Source organism: Nannospalax galili, unplaced genomic scaffold, assembly GCF_000622305.1.
Source record: "Nannospalax galili isolate Female #2095 unplaced genomic scaffold, S.galili_v1.0 scaffold1508, whole genome shotgun sequence".
In the NCBI taxonomy this organism is placed as follows: Eukaryota; Metazoa; Chordata; class Mammalia; order Rodentia; family Spalacidae; genus Nannospalax; species Nannospalax galili.
The window spans coordinates 231,073-238,414 of NW_008358858.1; the positions used below are offsets into that span (position 1 = coordinate 231,073).

The 7,342-nt window shown below is 38.4% G+C and overlaps 1 protein-coding gene across 13 annotated transcripts in view; it reads left to right on the forward strand.

Annotated features, from left to right (window-relative positions):
• The window catches only part of Cdc42bpa (CDC42 binding protein kinase alpha), a 311,536-nt gene that overhangs the window by 87,262 nt on the left and 216,932 nt on the right, over window positions 1-7,342 (forward strand). Inside the window, exon 2 of one of the 13 annotated variants that reach the window (XM_029558263.1) lies at window positions 2,416-2,573. The exons of the other annotated variants lie outside the window; for them this stretch is intronic. The gene's annotated coding sequence lies outside the window, so the exon portion shown is untranslated. The remainder of the gene's footprint in view (window positions 1-2,415; window positions 2,574-7,342) is intronic. 13 annotated transcript variants of the gene reach the window in all.

A 7,342-nucleotide genomic window follows, 5' to 3' on the forward strand; every position in this document is an offset into this window, starting at 1 on the left:
TGGCGGCTATGAACTGTCCTTAACTCCAGTTCCAGGGGAATCCGAAGCCCTCTTCTGACTTCCACTGGTGCACTCACGTACATGCAGGCAATACATTCATACACACTAAAAAAAAAAAAAAAGTGAATTTGTGACTGGAAAGTAGGGATTTTGATGGCTGTGAAAGACAGGATTTGGGCAAAGCAGTGAGTGACTTGGTATACTTTGCTAAGAAACTTTATTCTGTAGTAATTGGAGTTCCATCAAACTTTAATAAACATACAAAGGATGTAGAATTTTTTCAGAAAGATAAAACTAGTGATGGTGTGGGATGGTTTGGCTAGAGAAGAGAGCAAAGGCAGGTAGTCTTTGGTTTCTCACTTTAGCTTCTATTGTCTAAACACTGTCAGCTTTATTATATTCCTGGTTGTATGACAGAGTTGAGCTAAAAGTAAAATTCATAGATGGTAGATTACAAGTTGAATAAATGTTTGGTATATAGATTTTTCACTTGATAAATTTAAGACATGCTGGATATTCTAGAGAGATGACTAATTGGCAACTAGAAATATAGATCTAGATACTACAAGGTAAGGATTTTTTAGCTTGTAGGTTTTAATTGAGGCTTTTGGAACAGATGGTACAAATCAGGAAGGAGAGCAGATGTGAAAAAGATGGAACAGGGTCCAGGTTACAGAAAAACAAACACCCAAATTCCAGGAAGTGTTCTGATTGACAGCAGTATCCAGTGATCTAGAGAGCATGAAGGGGCTGGAGAGAAGCTCAGTGGTTAAGAGCGCTTGCTGCCCTTCCAGAGGACCTGAGTTCATTTCCCAACACCCACACCAGGCAGCTCAAAATCACCTGTAACTCCATCTTCTGGCCTCTGTGGGTACAGATGTAGCATATACATACACACATAAATAAAAATAAATGAAGCCTAAAAAAAAGAGAGGCAGAAGATGAACATTGAGAGCGATACATTTTGTTTTGGAATTAGAAGTCAGTTGAATAGAGTGAAATAGAAACTGGATTGAAATAGATGTGACCAGTGGTGACCAGTAGAAGAAGCAAGAGTCCATCGCATCAAATGTGGGTTGTAGAGAAAAATGCTTTAAGAGAAATGACATGGCAGTTCCCTGGGGAAGGCAGGGAAAGTGGTGGTGGCGTTTTTGTTTTATTTATTTTTGTTCTTGGATTTGGGAGGGGAGGGTCTTGGAAAAGTTTTTTCAGTAGATGTCCAGGAACCAGGAGAAAGGGAAATTGAAGGTAGGAAAGGAATTTTTGATGGAACAAGGACAACAAACAAGACAGAGGGAAGATCTGGGATCAAGCTCTTAAGTGATACCGGTGTCTTCGAAAAGTGGAAGGACACCTTCCTAGGATTCAAAAGGAAAAGAGAAAAAGGTCATAGAAATGTAAGAGCATTTAAAGATGATGTGTGAAGATCCATTAGCCATAAGAAGGCCTGTGGCTGTTCATTATGCGATGACGAGGGAATAGGGCAGGAGTGGCACACAGCTTTTCAGAAGCCTGGTGATAAAGAATGGCAGGCCTGCTGGTAGATTTGAGGGTGCATCTGAGGCTGAGCTGTAGAAAAAAGGGAAGCAGTAATAAAAATACCTGATATTTAGTTCATAGAAGGGACCAATTAAAGGATTAGAGCATTGGAAAATTCTTCACTAGGATAAGTGAGGCAGACAGGTAGGGACAGCCAGATGTGCTCTACAGCCCTGGTGCCTGGGAGAAACGGAGGAAAGAGTGCAGAGCTGGGGAGGTGGCAGCAATACAGTCAGCCGTCAGTTGCGTCTGGTCACAGATAGTGACATTTATACCTCCAAAGTACCTGTGCATGACTGGTAGTATTTGGATTTAGTCTGAGGGAAGGTGTTTTTTTGTGTGTGTATTCACACTTGTTCTATATTAAGCATGTAAAATAAAAGCCACACACAGATCATGGATGATTTCTTGTATTAAGACAAAGTCAATCTTAATTGTAAAGGTAGTATTGACTGGATTAGGAACTTGCTGATGCAAGCATCCCTGCTGGGTGTATATATTCTGTGGCTTTTATCAACCAAGTTAAAAGTGCAAATACCCTAAACAGATAATTATTTTCTCTTTTCTACCAGGAACTTGTAAATACATATGTAGGCTCAGTGAACAGTCTACCCTCTGGCATGGGTATCTGATTGGAACATATCTGACAGTTAATGTGGGTTTTTTTCTCTCTCTCAATTATGCTTTTTCTTAGACAAACCCTGAAAATAAAGACATAATTTTTTAACGTCTAAAAGAAATGCACAAATCATGGGAAACAATAAAGAGCATGGTGCAGTTGAAATTGAGCAGCTCTGTGAATTAAGAATTTTCACTCTACAACGCACTTGTCAGTTACTGCTTAACTTAACGCTGGGTTTTCCTTTTTGCTTTCAGGAAAACCTTTAACTTACGCCCTGGGTGTCACCTGTCCACAGCTGCCTGGTGGCTCACCGCTTCCGCCTGCTCCAGCCTTGCTCCGGCAGCTTCCAGGCTTCTGGGCTTCAGAGCTTATTGTGAAAGCTTGCTGCTTTGGCCTGCTACCCCCGCTTCAGGTGTCAAAAGCTTTTAATTAGCTTGCTTCCTCGAATTACTATTCCTAGGCCCTTAATTAATATTAATTAATATTCCTAGGCCCCTGTCTATGTAATCCAGTGGCAGGGTCTGAAAGGAGAGTCTCTGTAGGACTACATTCTTTAAAAACTCTTTTGCTCTGACTCTCCTGAGATTTGTAGGAAAGCAGAGGACCTGTGAAGTGTTAGTGCATGTTTGCCTCTGTTGGTGCCGATCTTTAGTCCAGGGGCACTCTAATGAGTGTGTCACTTTTATAGTGTCTGTTTTAATTGGTTGATGCCCAGACTGTACCAATTTAAAATATTTTGGTTATTGCTGCTGTATGTATAAATTGTGTTTCTACAGAGACTACACTTCTGGCTGCTTAGTAAACTCTTTGTAGTGATTTTAGTTTGCTTGTTAATAGAACTTTAAATTGTTATTTTTATTTTTTGGCAGTGTTGGGGATTGAACCCAGGGTTTCGTGTTATGTTAGGCCAGTACCACCATTGAGCCATACTCCTGACCCTAAAATATTTTTTAGTAAGTGCAATTGTTCATTCACAGAATAGTTTGTTTGTTTTGTTTTGTTTTGTTTTGTTTTGTTTGTTTGAGGTAGGGTCTTGCTCTGTAGCTCATGCATGATGGCCTAGAGCATATTTTGTAGCCCAGGTTGCCCTCAATTTGTGATCTTCCTTCCTCAGCCACCTGAGTGCTGGAATCACAGGTGTGTACCACCATTCATGGTCAGATCAAGTTTTAAAAACACAAAACAATGAGCTGGGCAAGGTGGCACACGCCTTTAATCCCAGCACCCGGGAAACAGAGACTGGCAGATATCTGAGACTGAGACCAGCCTGGTCAACATAATGAGTTCTATGCCTCCTGGGGCTATAAAGAGACCTTGTTTTATTTATTATTTTTCTTGTTTTCAATTTATGTGTATGAGTGTATTACCTATATGTATGTAAGTACACCTGTGTCTTGCAATGCCCCCTAAGGACAGACGAGGGCATCAGATCACTGGAACTGGAGTTATGGACACTTGTCACTGCCATGTGGGTGTTGGGAATCAAACCTGGGTCCTCTGCAAGAGCAGCCAGTGCTCTTAACTGATGAGCCATCTCTCCAGCCCTGAGACCTTGTTTTTAAAAAATAAACAAAAAACAAACCCAAAACTATGATATCCACATGGTGAACATGTCAGTAGTTATCAAAATCATAGTTATGGTGAACAGCAAGAGCTCTTCAGGATTCAGCAGTAAAGAACACCGTTAATTGTGTGACTATAAATTAAATTCTCCAAATCTTACTTTATTGATATCTCTTTTGTTTTTGAGACAGAGTCTTGCTATGTAATTCTGGCTGACTTGGAGCTTCCTATGTAGATCAGGCTAGCTTCATACTTGTGGTCATCTTCTTGCTCCTGCTTCCCAAGTGCTGGCATTTATAAGCATACTGCACCGTGATGACTAGTTTACTGATTTCCTAAGTCAGGAATATAGACAACCTTTTAGATTAGTGTAAGGGTTAAATGAGTGTGTATGTAGTATGCTTGGCCAGAACCATATACAATGTGAGCTTCATAAAAATAAAAGGTGTTTTTTAGTTTTATTAATTAAAAATAATGGTAGGTATTATATAAAAGAGACTAAAAAGTAGACTAAGACAATAAATGGTCAAAAACAATGGGTAAGACAGTAAAGGCTAAGGTTTGAAGTCGGGACTTTTGAAAGCCTGTGTGTGTTGGAGTACACATTCCTTAAGTTATACAAAACACGGTTTATCATAATGCCTTATTTCTGAGCTTCAGCATCAGGGTAGTGGTATATGTGCAGTTGAGAGTATTGATTCTTTACAATGTTCCGTGTATATTTACCCAGATCAGTTACAAAACATTCATCTATCCAAATATTGAGTACCTGTTGATTCTTAGGCACTAACCATTTGTTAGTGAACATAAGAAGTAGAAATTCCTGCTTCCAGAGTTTGTATTCTAGAGTTGAGGCAAACAATACATCATTAGAATATATAGTATGTTAAACAGTTATGAGAACTAAGAGGAAAAGGAAGCAGAGAAATGCTAGAAAGTCTCCAAGGGCAGAGTCATATTTCAGCAAAGGAGTGAGAGAGCCGAGAAGGAGGCTCTGTGGAGGTTAAGTGCTGCAGGCCTAGGGGAAAACAGGTGCAGTGGTCCTAAGATGGGGCTGAGCAAGGTAAGCATTATGGTGTGAACAAAGTGGGCTAAAGGCTAAGTAGTGGAGGCCAAGGAGATTGGAAGGCTTTAGAGTATATGGTAAGGACTTGTCATTTTCCTTGGAGGGGAGATAGGAAATCAACAGAAGTTTTAGAGCAAAAGTATGTTATCTTCTGAGCTTCATTTCAACACTACTGTTGCTTTTAAACTGTTGATAGACTGTGGTGAATGGGGGCAGGAGTAGAAAGGTTAGAAAGTCCAGGCAAGATACGATGACAGGGTGTATTGGGGCAGCAGAGAAGGTTTGGTGAGTTCTGGGTATAGCAAAGGTTGACTGGGTTTGCAAAACACCATATAAAACCTGCGGAACTGCTTCTTAGATATTGAAGTCCTATTAGTGTAATGTGATCTTTCCTACCTTACAGATTATCAAATGATGATACTCAGATTGTGTGCAACAGCTGACTTATATACATTTATTACATACTGATTATATCTGTACTGTATGCAGGTTTTCTAGGACCAGATTTGCTTTTACTATGCAGTGTTTAAAAACAGCTCTATATTTAATGTTCACAATGTATCTTTTTTCATTATAATTCTCTAGTCTATACTAAATGTACTTTTTGGTTAAAAATGTATGTGTGTGTGTGTGTGTGTGTGTGTGTGTGTGTGTGTGTGTGTTGCTAAGGATCGAACCCAGAGTGTTTTTGCTAGGCAAGTACTCTACTCATGAGCCAATTCTAGGAAGGTCATTTTAACATATTACCCTCTTATATGTCAGTTGGCTGTGTTACATTGAAATACAGGATCCAAAGTGAGAGTACTAAGAGAATCTTTGTTTTTCTTTTTCTACCAAAATGAACATGAAATGATTTACAGTGCTAAAACTAGAGAGGAGCAAGGTCAGTTCTTGTAAGCTTCATTATCTTTTTTTCATCGTGATATCAGTTTGATAGTTGAAGTATGTTTCCTGTCCATATCCTACCTTATTCCAGAAAAGGTTTTAGGCAACTCATGAAACTGTTTTAAGATGGTTTAGGGTTTGTTTTGTTTGGTTTGTTTGTTTGTTTGTTTGAGACAAGGTCTTTCTCTAGCCCCAGCTGGCCTGGAACTTGCTATGTAAGCCAGAACTCACAGAGATCCTCCTGCCTCTGCCTCCTGAGTACTGGGAGCAAAGGTGTGCGTCACGCCTGGCTTTAAGATTGTTTTTTAAGAATGTTTTCCACTCAGCAGCAAGACATTCCTTCTTACCACTTAGATGTGTGAATTGAGTCTCATGTTGGTCCTTGTCACCTACTCTGCCAGCTTGTATAGCTAGTGTTCATGCACGACCAAGATGAGGGTGTGGTATTGTACACTGTCCTGTCCAATGCTGTGTACTTGGCAGGTTTTGATCCAGAAGACTTAGAAAGGCAGATAAAAATTGTATCTCTTTGAAATACTTAATCTTCTGATATCTCGGTGGTTATCCTTTTCAGTACATATATGGCATAGAAGTTTATGGTATATATTTTATGTGTTTATATATATAAATGATCATGGCATACAAAATAATAAACTTTCATATTTGACATTATATTGTGAACTTTATCAAGGAACAGTCTTAAACTATTTCTACAAAAGTGAGTACTTCTGTTTATTTACTCAACTTAATCTTTAAGAATATCTAAATTGGTGGTGATACATGCTTTTTAAAAATTATTTATTTAATAACCACATACTTAGAAGAAGCATTTCATTACAACAGCATTGACATATTCAATAACAATTTCCAGAGCTAAGATGCATCTCTTTCAAAATTGGCTGTAAATTTTTAGGTTTATAGTTGAATTATTACAGTTATACAATATTGTACTCAGTATAAACCCTATAAGACATAACATTAAATGAGGGGTTTTTTTTGTTTTGTTTTTGTTTTTTTTTTTGGTCTTTAGGAGACAGATCTCCCTGATAGCCCCAGCTGTCGTGGAACTCACTATGTAGACCAGGCTGGCCTTGAACTCACAAAGATCCGCCTGCCTCTGCCTCCGATTAAAGGTGTGTGCCACCATGCCCGGCTAAATGAGGTTTTAACCTTTAAAAAAGATCTCCATTTCATTATTAAAATACACAGTTTCATACAGAAAAATTCATTTTCAATGCAATTGACATTAAGATGTTTGCACATGCATTTCTAATCTCTATATATCTGATTATAACTAGCGACAGTCGGTTACTTTCTGAGCTCCTTGGCATCTGAGCATGGATATAAAGACAGGTAGATTTCAATGGTAACGTTTTTCACATCTACTAATTATTATTTCTTTAATCAATATTTTTTCAATTTTTAATAACTACATGATTAGAAGAAGCATTTCAGTACAGATTTAACATATTTAGTAACACACTCCAGAGGAAGAGTACATCTCTTTTACAAGTGGGTGCAAGTTTCTAGGTTCGCTACAGTTATACAGTATTGAACTCAGTATAAGCTCTGTAAGACATAAAATTGAATGAGTTTTTTTACCTTTAAAATAGATCTGCATTTCATTGTAGAATATATTGTTCCTTGCAGAAAGACTCATTGTTTTT